The sequence below is a fragment of the Lemur catta genome, chromosome 12, assembly GCF_020740605.2.
Source record: "Lemur catta isolate mLemCat1 chromosome 12, mLemCat1.pri, whole genome shotgun sequence".
NCBI lineage: Eukaryota > Metazoa > Chordata > Mammalia > Primates > Lemuridae > Lemur > Lemur catta.
In genome coordinates this window covers 49,864,878-49,878,720 of record NC_059139.1, presented here as the reverse complement: position 1 = coordinate 49,878,720, position 13,843 = coordinate 49,864,878, and the positions used below count along the sequence as shown (strand labels likewise).

Here is a 13,843-nt window from a genome sequence, read left to right as displayed (position 1 = left end):
CTGTTTATCTATATATCTGTCTATCAGTGCTTACAGAAATGTCATATTCACCATGGTTAACAGTTACTTTAGGTGGTATAATTTTTGGATGACTTGTTAATTTTTTTGTAATATTTAAATTTTTTATTATTAACACAAATTAACTTTAAAACAATAAAATTATTACTATAAAATGTGTAAAAGTGCAAAACAGGCAGAATAAATTTATGGTATTATAAGTCAGAATAATGATTACTCTTAGACAGTTGGCACTTGCAAGGAGACACAAAAATAGCTTCTGGGGTAATGATAATGTTCTGTCTTTTGTTCTGGGTGCTATTACATGGTTGTATCCAGTTTATAAAAAAATCATTGAGCTTTGCACTTAAGATACATATTTTTTTCTGCATGTATGTATATTGTACTTCAATAAAACATTTCTTAAAAAATGGATAAACAATATAAACATTAATAGAAGATGATATACAGATGATAGCTATATGGAAAATGTTCAGTACTAGTAATGAAAAATGCAAATTTAAAGAGCCATTTTGCCTGTAACTATAGCAAAAATTACAAAAACTTTTGTCCACTGTTGGTGAGGAAGGAAATGAAACATGCATTCTGTACTACTACACTGGTGAAAGTATAAATTAGTACATCATTTTGGATGTCAACTGGGCCATCTATGTAAAGAGCCATTAAATTACATGTACTCTTTGACCCAGTAATCTCTTATCTAGATTTTTCTTATAAGTAAATAATTAGAAATACAAAGATTTATGTGCATGGTTATTAATAACCTAAATGTCCAGTGATAGGAGAATGATGGTTACATAAAGTATAGCAAAAACAATTTAAGGAATTTTATATAATCATTAAAATATTTTTATTATATACTTTAATAAGATAAAAAATGTGGCCTAATGTAAAGTGAAAAAGGGATACAAAATGTTATGTATATGATGTTAATTTTCTAAAATTGTACAATTTTACTGTGTTTTTAAATACAGAGAAATCAAAAGAGTAGAAGAAACTACATCATAATGTTAATAGCTTTTCTGAATGATGAGATTATGAGTGATTTACATTTGATTTTTTTCTGTATATTTTTCAGTATTTTCCAAATTTTCTCTAATCAAGGTGTAATATATCTATTTTCCAAAATGCAATACTTTGTTTTAACAGAAATAGAAAACACATATGTGAATGACTAGTATTCCTTTTTATTGACATATCTAATGTCTGTTTTTCTAGATCACCGCTACTAATTAGTTGGGTGATATTGAGCAAATCTTTTGGCTTTTTCACCTGTAAGATGATAGCAAGGTAGATCTCCACATTTCCTTTTAGCTTGAATTAACCTGAAATAGAATTTCAAAGCACTGAAAATAGTTCCACTGCGTTGATTTGAATAAGTTTGTAAAAATAAATAGATGAAACACTTTTTAGCTTATATGATGACTTCCTAGTCCATAGGTAATTTTTACTTATTACAGTAAATAAAATTTGTTTTCCTTAGGTATTTGGTATATGAGTAGATTTTATCTTGTTTTTAATTAATGAAATATTTTCAGTGAAACCCAGGGAACAATAGCTTTTTCACAGTGAATATTTTTCTCATTAAACAATTCACTATTTATTCTAACCCTTTAAATTATATATTCAGAACATAGAGATTTTTAAAGTAATGCCTGGTAAACATTATTATCATTATAAGGAAAGGCTTTAGTTTTTCACACTGTGATAAAGATAATATATAAACACAACTTGTTTCAGTATTGTGTGAGACTAATTAGCCACTAACCAACAGATGGCTCCATTGAAGAAACATTTTCATTCCTGCTAGAGTATTTCAGTGAACAAACTGTGATTAACTTAGTGAATTTTTTAACAAGATTTTTATTAGGTCATGAGTTTAAACTAAGCCCTGAGAATACAGAAACGCAATCCTTAAAATGTTAGGCTGTGTTCAGGAATTTAAAAAAATGAGGTGTGGGGGGGCAATTTTGCACAAAAGAATAAATGGAAAATAAGAATAAATTGTTCACCTCTGGGTATTAGAAATGTTGGGGTAGAATTCCAATCTCTTGTGCTTTAAATGACTTTTTGTATATTTGAGTCACAAAAATACTAAGGTGAATAAAATAAAATTACCTCTGAAAACTATTTTAGTGTATATTTTGCTTTAACTGATAAATATCAACATGAAACCTTGACTCATACTTTGCATTTTTTGTTTCTTCTCAGGCTAGTTGTATAAGAAAGTATATTAATTTATTCACTTATTATTTAAGATTATGTTTCTATGAAAAAATCTGAGTCTGACCTTACTAGGTTATAAGGTTCCCAAGGCAGTCCCTGAATTCTATAATTCCCAAATGGACGTATAGTACCTGTGGGTGTTTAGTACCTAATCAGAAGGTTTCTGTGGGAATATACTTAGGGTTTCAACCTAAAAATGCTAAGAACTCATTTAGAAAGGCAGGGTGACATTTGGGGAATATATTGAATTTGGAGCTCAAAGACCTGGTTTGCACCCTTGACTGAGCTACTTTTTTATGACTTTGGGCAATCCTTTGACTTGTGTAAATTTCCATTTTTGAATTTACAAAATGGAGATAATACTTTTCCTAAACACCCAGTTGTGTTTTCATGAAAATCAAATGAAATAGTGGTTCTGAAAATGTTTGAATTCTATTCTGTAGCTGTAAACCCTGGAATTTGGGTCTGTGGCCCTGGAACAAGGGGATAGTGATTTGGGAACAGATAAGAGATTCAGATTTGAGGATCTTGGGCCAGTCATTGTATATAGGAGGGAGGATTCAGTTAAGATTGCAATAGAGTATAGAGGCACCAAGGCCTTGATGTTTAGTAAGCACATAGGTTTGACATCACTGTCCTTTCCCTTCCTTCAGCCCTCAAAGTGGATACTAGAACTGTACGGAGGAAAAGGGGCTCAGTGAAACAAAAAGATAAGGTCCACAGGAAACACCAAGATCTTCAGGGTTAGACAGTGCAAAACCCTTATGGCAGAGAAAAGGATAATTGCTGAGTCTGCCCAGCAGAATTCTTCTAGTGGGCATATCTAAGTCAGGCAAAAGTTGCTGCATGCTAATCCTGAAAGTTGTTGTGGGATTATAACTTTTTTCATCTCAAAAAATTCAACCTAGAAGTAAGCATTAATTTGCTTTAAAATGTTTGCAATTGGTTCCATAGTTTTCTCTTCCTTAGAACTTAAAGAAGAAAATTAAATTTCTTGAGTACCATTAGTGGTGTCTTACTGAGTGAAGACAAAGCTACAAATAGCTATATTCTAAAATAAAGTGAAAGGACCACTGAGTGCTACATGTCATTCCTTAATAACATATTTTCTGAATTATGTAACACCAGGGCTAGTGTTACAGAAATCTATACTTGCCACAAAGTAATAAAGCAGTGCTATAAAATATAGGCTCAGCAGGAATTTGTGCAGTTTGTATCCAAGCATGTCTCTTCCTTGTGTCCTATTCTGTGCTGAGGAAGACCTCATGAACTGAAGCCAAATATCAGCAGGTTAAGCCAGCTCTCATCTTGTTCTTTGTCTTCTCTTTAAGATTAGGGTAGTGGTTATTGGATAATGCTCCCAAGTCTGACAACTGTATTTCAAGGGTCACCTGAATCAGCACCTGTAGCTTATCCCTAAACCCTGATCTTACAGCAATCTGTTTGTAGCTTGAAATGGTCAAGCTATCCTTTACTCCAGCTGAAAACTTATTTTCCTGATATTTCAGCTAATCATTGCTTAGTTGGTTTAAATCCATAGTAATAATTCACTTCACCCAGTTACCAACAAAGCAATAAAAAGTTTTTCCACCCATCATGTTTTGTTAATACTGTTGATTACATTGACCTAGCATAAATCAAATCTGAAATACATGTGCTTATAACAAATTACTGAATGGTTTCACATGAGGGTTTTGGGGTTTTTTTTTTTTAACTTTAATATAGGAAGCTTATTTTTTAAATTTTAAAAGTTTCTAAAAAGACTTTTTCTGAAAGTTAAAAAGTCTTAACAATGTAAGTGTTGGCAAAAAAAAAAAGAATGTAGGCATACCTAGTGGAAATACATAGTGATAAAACCACACTTCAGAGAGTAATTTGGAAATATCCAGTCAAGTTGAATATATGCATTCCCTATAACTCAGCAATCCATGTGGACACACATGAAAAATTTAAAAAATGTTCCGTGGTACATTGTTTTTAAGAGCAAAAAATTGGAAACAAACTAAATGTCTATCACTAGAATAGATGCATAAATTGTGACATACATGTACAATAGAACACTATGCCAGTTAAAATGAATGAACAAGAAACATGCTAAACATAGATAAATCTCAAAAACAATATTAAGAAAGGAACATTACAGTACGTAGGATACATTCAGTATGAAGCCATTGGTAGAAAGTTTAAAGACATGTAAAATAATGTATGTAATTGGTAGATGCATACATATGTGGAAAATGTTTAAAAACATACGTGCAACTGGTAAACATCAAATACAAATACTTGTTACTTCTGATGCCAGGATGAAAGAAGAATGAAATCTGGGAGGAGCATACTTGGGAGATTCATTCAGATTTATAAAGTTTTCTTCATGATGTTGGATGGTGGAGGCACTGTCACTTTTTTGGTTTTTGTTTTACTCTGTTCTTTATACTTCTTTGCTGAATTATTTTATATTTGGGTTGTCACAAGTTGGAGTAATAATAATAAATATTAACTACATTAAATATCAACTTAAATAATACCATAGATGTCTTCCATTGTATTGTACTACTATATACTGCATATGTTATTTCATTTGATTTACTTCTCGCAACAAACCTAAAAAGATGATATCTTCTATTTTAAAATCTATATTTTTATAATTTATTTTCTAACATTTAAAAAATGAATTATAATTCATTTTGGTAGTTGCCAACACCACTCAACTGATGAGGGATAGAAATTGAATTGAGTCCGAGTTTTATGCTTCCAAATTTCATGACTTTTCTTTCATGTCTTTCTGTTTTCCTTTAGAATTATATGCTAAATCAATATGTGTACATACCATACATGTGAAATGCCTTAAAATAATTTAATTATTGAAATACATTTATGTGTTCCTTAAAATCTTACTTCATGATTTGCCTGGTTAAGTCTTTTCTTCCTAGATGGTGCAAACTTAATCCATACTTCATTCCATGTTTAATTTTCAATTAGACTTAACTCAGAGTTTAACAATTCTGTTTCAGTAAAAATCTTTTGTAAAAAAGATAATGTCTTAAGACTCCTATTTCAAAGAATTATGTAAGAAAATTGTAGCAAAATAAAAAATAGTTTAACCCCTTAGATATTATTACAAAGAAAATTAAATTTATGTTAGCTATATAGTTGATTTTAAGAGGAATTGGCAATATTCTGAAATGAGTTTAAAGCAAGATTTGCCTTTGACAAATTCAGGCATATAGATGATCTGATTTTCAGCTGGTATTCCTTAGCCCTTGCATTTTGCAGTGCATTTGTGGGTATGGCCAATAAAAGCTTCCAACACCTAATAACTTTCTTATCTAAAATTGGTAAGGCAGGTAACAACACATGTTCCCTTAATGTTTATGTTGTTCATAAATATTGTTAACTGAAGAAAATGACAAGGTTCATAAATTTGGAAAGGAGAGCTTTATTTCTCATAAAGAGTTGCAGCCTGTAGGTGGCCATTCCCACAGGCCAGGAGCAGAGCCCCCAGCCAGCAGCCAGAAACCCATGCTTCAAGGGAGGGACAATGAAAACTGGAATTTATGCTGAGTGGGTGGGGAAATGTACATATTTAACAAGCTATAGGAAGAATCATGAATATATATGAAAGAAGAAACATGTACTTGCGCAGTCAAGCTTTATGCCCCTTTATGGGGTCAGGTTTAGAAAATGGTGGCCCTCTGATGTCAAAAGGCAAAGCAAGGACAGGAAAACCCTTAGTGCGCATACTCCATTGACTGGTTAAAACCACTCCATGGTTGGCGGTCTCTTATCAGGAAGGAATGCTGGTCAGTTGTGGTTATGAAATCATAAATAGGGAGGAGTGGATCCCGAGATTGGTTTCTCTTCAGTGCTTAGGGAAAAAAAGCCCGATGGCCGTTAGCAAGGGAGGGAGTATAATAAGGCATGTCTGACCTTCCTTCCTATCATGGCTGGCAACTAAATTTTAAGGTTTCTCTGTGGTCCTCTTGGCTGAGGTGGGGGGGTCCATTCATTTAGTGGGGGAGCTTAGGATTTTATTTTAGTTCATGATGTCAGTGAGATTCTCTAGATATTTGTGTTCTAACATACCTGCAGACTGAAATGCCTTAGCATAGCTTAATTTCATTTACTTAAAAAGTATGACCAAGTCACTGTGCTAAGAATCACAGATAACAGGTAAGTAAGACACAGCTCCTTCCTAAAGGAGCTCACAGTTTAGTGAATGGAACAGACTAGAAAACTTCTATTAAGTGTTATGCAAACACAGAGAAGGGAGCAAGTAATTCTGGAAGAGGGGCTAGCAGTAAAGGAATGCATAGTGATATTTGTGTTGGGTCTTGAAGAAAGACTGAGTTTACCAACAAGGAAGAAGGGACAAGTATTTCAGATGCAGGGCATGGCCAGATCAAAGTTAAAAGATACAATAATGTATTATATTTTTGAGAAGTTATATAGCTAGTGTATGAAATGTATGTATTGGGGGAAAGAGAAATGGCTACAGATGAGGCTGGTAAAATGGTTGGAAGCCATATTATGAAAAACTTTGAAAGGAATTCTGAAGATTCTTAAGCAGGTCATTGATAGTGATCAGATCTTTGTTTTATAAAGTCATGTGGAGGATTAATTGAACAGGAAGAGAATAAAGGAAGAGTTTAGTGACTGATAGATAGTTAAATAAAGTTTCCATTTGAATGATTTTCTAGATAGTGGTACCCAATTAGCCAAGATAGAAAATACAAGAGAAAGAGGAAGGGACAATGGTATTTGTCAGGTCCAGCCTCTTGGTGGACTGTTGTCCTGGTTCTTTGGCTTCTTGCTTGGAAAGTGCACAGAGCCAGTGTGACAGAGTGACCACAGACAGGAAGAAATTCCACACAAACAGCTTTTATTACAGAAAAGAAGGGAGCTATACAAAGCGAGAGTACGTTCCAGAGAGGAATGGGTCAGTTCACAAGTGGAGACTCCCAGGTGATTTCCTTTTATTGGCCTGGTCCAGGGGTGGGCTTACGGAAGGTGTGGGATGTTACCAGGTGATTGATATACATGATTAACACGTGTTCTTATAACAAACCTGCAGCTCCACAGGTGTTTGTGTCTCAGACCCTCAAGTGCCTGCCCTTCCTGGTTGTTAGCTTCATTTTCCTGTGATCCATCTGCCCCGCGTGTCCCTTCTCCACCCCTAGGAACTACCCTCCTGGCCTGTATCTGCCACCTACAGATTTGGTCCCTGCCTAACAGCATTGAAATTTAGTTTGGGACATGTTGACTCTAAGGTGCTTGTGGAGCATCAAGTTAGAGGTTTCCAGTAAGAAGGTAAAAATCCATTCTGGATTTCAGAGAAAAATCAGGGAAATACCACCCAACAAAGCCATCAGGATATAGGTAATAGTTTAAGGTAGGGGAATAGAAGTGCACGCTCAGGGAAACCTTGTGGAATGAGAAGAGACAAAGGAAGACGGAATCTTGGGGAACATGATGCTTTAGGAGGCAACAAAGGAAAAAGGCCAAGAAAAAGGAGTGAAAGGAGGTGAATCATAGAGCTTATCATCAGGAAACTCGCAGTTTACTGAGGGAAACAGACAAATCATTAGTGTAGTAAGTGTTGTACTAGAGACACAAATCCACTGAGTGCTTCTGAATGACAAAGATAGCTTAGAAAAGAATGTACATATGCAACCTTGGAACTGAGTCTTAAAGAATAAGTAGGAGTTTGGCTAGGTAGCTGGAGTAGATGGGGAATTACATGCCTGGCAGAGGAAATAGTATATGCGAAGGCTAGGGAGGTGGAAGAACTTGGACTGTTGCAGAGTAGTTCGATGTGGCTGAAATATAGTGTGTGTAGGTTGGAATAACCAGGTCTGACGCTTGAGATGTGTGTTGGTGACACACTGTCATGGGAAGACTGTAGTAATGATTCCTTAAATTCTTGGTTTCCAGTCTTCTCATGTCCTGGTACATTTAGAAATGTGGTAATGTTTGCAGTGTGCTCTGGGGTAACAGAATCCTGAGGGAGGTTGGAGGCACTCAGTCCAGGAGCTCCAGCTGCCACAGGCCCCACCTGGCCTTCCCCGAGCCCTAGGAAGGCAACATCACAGCACACTTCTAACGTATTAGTGGCAAATGACTGAGGAATCTCTGACTTAGCTACCATACAGGCAACAGATTTGATCCTCATGGATCACAAACCCTAAGTGGAATCAAATTTAGGAGAGTGCAGGAAGATTCATTAAGAAAAGTGATCATTACAAAATACAGAAGTAATGTTAGGTATACTGAGGAATGGTAAGGAATTCCAAGAATGGTTCATGAAACATAAAACAGCTGCAGAACAAAAAGGGGGGGGTCCCAATTTGTCATATAATATGCCACTTGGAGTTAGCCAAACTTAAGGTTAAGAGCACAGTCCTCCAGACTACTAAGTTGGCCCAAGACTTCTGACATCAACCACAAGTTCAGGGTTCTCCCCAAATCACCCTCTGGTTCAATAATTTGCTAAAACAACTCAGCAGAACTCAGGAAAGTGCTATGCTTAGGATTACAGTTTTATTTTAGCAAAAGGATACAAATTAGAACCAGCCAAATGAAGATACATGTAGGGCAGATTCTAGGAGGGTTCCAAATGTGTAACTTCCAGGTTACCCTACTGGCATTGAAATGTGGCAGTATGTGTGGAGTATTGCCAACCAGGGACAGTCACATGAGCTTCAATGTCCAGGATTTTTATTGTGGCTTCATTACATAGGCATGATTGATTGAACATGGCAACATGGTTGAACTCAATCTCCAGCCATTCCCTATTCCTCGAGGTCAGGCTGATGTTAAGTGGTCCAAAGCCCCAGTCCTCTAATAACATGGTGATTCTTTCTGGGGTGGCCAGCCCGCATCCTGAGTTATCTCCTTAGCATAAGCTACCTATGGACCTAACATGAGTCACCTCCATGGCATAAATTATCCAGTGTGCTCCCAGGGGACCCACCACAAATAACAAAGACACTTCTATCCCTGAGGAAATTCCAAGGGTTTAGAGGTAGACTCTCAAGAGGATGGGCAAGGTTCCTGCTCTGAGGGGGTTTACAGTTGACTGGGAAAATAAAGAAAAATTGCCTCAAAAGTATGTCATTATAGTATACTGAGTGCTGTCATTTTTGTAACATAGTTTTCCCCATTTGGAAATTTCTGTTGATATAAGTTGTTATTTGTCAATATTTCTCTAATTATGAACATAAACACCATCATTTAATATTCAGTAAACCCTATAGTCCCACTTATTTCCCTCCGTACCATTATAGCTTAAAACCTATCAAGGGTCACTTTTGACATTTGATGCAGTTTAAGACAGATAATCTGAACTACTTTTGCTCTGTAACAAGAAGTAGAAGGATGATTTTCATGGTTGGTTCTCTTTGCCTTTTACTGTCCTTGAATTAGCACATGGACCATAACTTCATCACTTGATGAAGAAAACCTCTTGTGATGCCAGGGTGGAGACAGTGGCAACAGCAGAATTAAACCAGGCTCTGTGCATGTTGTTATCGCTAGCCAGTGTGGAATTTCCTGTGACCAACAAAAAGATGACATTAAGGTTGGCAGCATAACCAGGAAGCCATGTAACTAGTGTCTTCTGTCTCCCCTTGGATTTACAGGCTGAAGGATAGGAAGAAGGAATCCCATATGTAATCCACTTGAATTTGGGCAACCAGAGTGAGGCAAATAAAAGGCATTTTTTTAGTACGCAAAACAAATACAGCATTTGCAGTTTTTATCATTAGTTCTGTGAAGTTCCTAAAGAATATGGAAAATTGGCTAGCAGGTAGGCTTATGGCTTTTTGTTTTTGACAAAAATTGGCAGCTAATGAAGTTACAATTCTCCATGATTAAGGATGAGTCTCTGACCCTGTTTGTGTTATAAGAGCTTAATTGGAAAATAGAGAAGTCTCTATCAGACCTACTTTTGGTATTGTTTTAAAACTATAACTTCTAAACCCTTGGAACTGTGTCAGTTTTAAAACAATAAGAAGAAAAATCAAACCATAATTCATGAAGAAGAATCTGATTGACTTCATCTGAAATCTACTAAGACAGTTTTTAGAATTATTAGGATAATGGTGCATTATAATGATAACTTCTATGATTGAAGTTGCTTTATATTTAGGATTTCAGTTTCTCTTGAGTACTTTTAAGTATATCATCCCTGCCCCCCCCCTTCTTTCTCTCTCTCTTTTAATTGCTACTAGGACATTTTGGTTTTGTTTTCCAATCTGCTTGTCTTATACTAGCAGTTTTTTTCAAGTTGGTCTGCGAGGACAGATTGCTTTCAGGGGTGTCTTTGTTGAATACAAGCATTTACTAAGTCATGTGCCAGACTTTTCGTGAATATGTGGTTTCAGTCACTAAAATGATAATAAGTCTATGAAAAAGTTTTTCCAATACAGTAGAAAAACTTTTAAAAAGTATTTTTTATACTTTAACAACTTAAGGTATATTTAAGCCCCAGGGTAAGAGACAAGCCCAGCTAAGACTATATTCCCCTGGGTTTAGGGGAAGAAGAAATTGTAACTCAAAATTAAAAATAATTTTGTCATTTTAAATTTGGGAAAAATCCTGTATTTGTTCTGATGAAAATGTCAGTAGTCATGGAACTGTGGTAAAAATAATGAAAAATCACTGGCCTGGGTCTGCTTAAATTGAAAACATTTTTTAATTAAAATTTGACAGTATTTTGTGCTTCCATTGCCTAGCTACGTCCCATCTTATTCTCTTATTTAATTCTCTTCTGGGTATGAGTTGCTTTAATTTTTAAATTAAACTTTAAGATATGCCATCCTACTGCTTGATCTTTCTATTTCTGTGCTACTTTGAAGGGTCTTATTGTTATTATAATATAACAGACCATTTTCATCTCTCCCCTTTCTAAATTATTAAAAGGAGCTACTTCCTTTAAAAAGCGATTGTTATTAATTTTTAGTTGCAGATTTTTTATTGCAAAATATTTTTTAATTAGCTTAAGCAAATATATGCCAGCTTAAGTCCTGCCTGGTGGATAGTATTCATAATGATTTGTCATTGGTACAGTTCACACTGAGAAGCCCACTGTATCAGAGGCTCATTATAGTTATTAATGAACTAGTAATTATTTATGGGAGAAAACCCAGGTCACCAAGAGAAAACAAAGGAAATATGTATACAGATCTGTAAGAAATTGAAGGATTAAAGAGGCGATTGTAAAGAAAGCCTTAGGTCTTTCTTTTTCTCCTCCTCCTTTGTGGTGAGTAGTTCCTTTCACTTTCGTGGGTTCATTCTTCAGAGCTGAGACACTTCTCTGAACATCTACCCACTTTTTTCCAAAGATCGTGAGTTTTAGCTTTTTTTTATTATAATTAGTTGTACTACAATAGGAAACAAGAGGGTTTTAAAAATATAATTTGTTTTTAAAAGATTCACCTTTTCTGTATTCAAAGTTGATTGAACTTTGTGTGACTGTGGACTGCTGTGTTTCAAGTTTTGTTGCTACAGTTGCATTGTGGTTTGTAGTGAAGAAATTTTTTAGCTTTATAATATCTTAGATTATGCATTGGCCAATCACATAGTAAACATTATTTAATTACATATCAGCCAAGTTCTGTTATGATTGTTTCCCTTAAAAAGTATACCAAATTTTTTCTGAACACAGGGCAGAGAAATGGTATGGGAAATTGGTATTATTTTAGTAGTATCAAATCTCTTAACATGAGACACCTGACCTAAACATGGAAAGTGTTACTGTAATATTTACAAAAACTTTATTCCTCTTCAGAGGAAGAGCAAATTAATTTAGCTGTAAGGTACATGTCCAACTAACACTGAGAAATTGATTTATTACCAGAGACAGCAGAGCATGGAGTAAAAATAGGTAAGTACAGTATATGACCCTAATATCAAAGAAAAGTAAAAACCACTTTTCTTCGAATTTATCAAACACAATGTTATTCAAATCATTCAGGAATGTAATTATATACAGCTTTTATACACTTACAATAAGGGTTATTTCCTCAAATTTGTAGCCATTCTACATTACTGAATTCATAAATATCTCCCCTAAATGTTAAGTTAATATTGAAGATCTGCTTTATACTTCTCAAAAAATATATACTCTCCCCAAACCCAGAAAATTTTAGCAAATTCTGCTTTAAAATTCATACTTTAGATTGAGAGATTTGAGATACCAGCCAAGTGAAATGTGTGCATCTTGTCTGAATCCTCTTGGAACTTTAGAAAGACATGTATGAAATAGTCAAGGAAATGTGAACACTGTATTTTAGATGAAATCAGGGGAATTTTTGTTTTTTTTTTTTAGATGAAATAATAGTATAGCAAGTTTTCTTTAAAAATCTTTATTTGTTACATATTACAAACCAAAGTATTTATTGATGAAATTATATCATGTCTGGAATTTGCTTTTAAATAATTCAGAGGTAGAGTAAAAGATTGGCCAAATATTGATAATTTTGAAACTTAAATCTCGGTACCTAGTTGTTTATTATGTTAGTGTCTCTGCTTTTGTCTACATTTGAAATTTTTCATAATAAGTTTTTTCAAATGTGTAATTTCAGAAACTTATTTGCATATTTTCAGTGAAGATTTGACATTCATGCATCATAGAATATTTGACGTGACAAGGGTAGCTTGTAAATTTAAACTGGTATATCAAAGTTTCAGTTCAGTTCAGATTGTCACTTGTCAAATTATAGGAGAGGAATAGATAGTTTCTAAGGTAACTTCCAAGTCTAAATTTCTAAAGATCTATGAGAAATTAAGTGGGGAGATTTCAGTAAACATCAGCATAGAGGAAGGGTTGCTTTATCTTTTCCATTAGAAATGTATTATAGGTATAATAAGACTTGGAGTCTGCGTCCCTACAAGATAGGACAGGGCCCTTTTATTGGCCTTTCTGTCCTCAGTGCTTAAAAACATAATAGGTGCTTATTAAACATTTTTTGCATGAATGAAATTAATCTGTCCTATTTTCCAGCCCACTATTATAGAACCCATTTCCACTGATGTCAGTTTAAAGGACTCTATTGTTAATATATTAGTTTATTAGATCTAGAGAATTATTCCCATCAAGTGCTTATCTAGAATAGAAAGTGGTTGTGCTATTTACACATTCCTTTTATTACTTAACGTGCAATATTTGAGACAGTAAAATGGAGAATAAGTTATTGCTTTAAATTATTTGACCAAATGTATCTTAATAACCCATTCTTTATATTTCTTAAGTGCTCTTAATTTAGCTAAAAATATAGCATGATAAACTGATAAACTAAAAATATCAGTTTGATTTTGATTTGATTTTTCTGTCAATAGAGCACATCTCCTAAAAATTTAAAGCACATCTTTCTAAGGTAACATTTACCTCCTCACATCTTTAGCAGCTATCAGACATGACATGGGACATATTCATTGACCCTAAAAATTTTCATCAGAATCATGCACTGAAAGGGGGCAGCCCCAGCCAGACAAGAGGCTCATTTCAATTTTAACGGCTGTAATTAAAGGTTAATTCACTGAGTCAGGATTAACGAGGAAAGTACAAATGATAGGCAGGCAGCTGCCTTTATAATACAAG

The 13,843-nt window shown here is 34.6% G+C and overlaps 1 protein-coding gene across 2 annotated transcripts in view; it reads left to right on the top strand.

The window, feature by feature from the left end:
* AP3B1 (adaptor related protein complex 3 subunit beta 1) overlaps positions 1–13,843 on the top strand; it is a 225,752-nt gene that overhangs the window by 151,102 nt on the left and 60,807 nt on the right. The gene's annotated exons all lie outside the window — the stretch shown is intronic.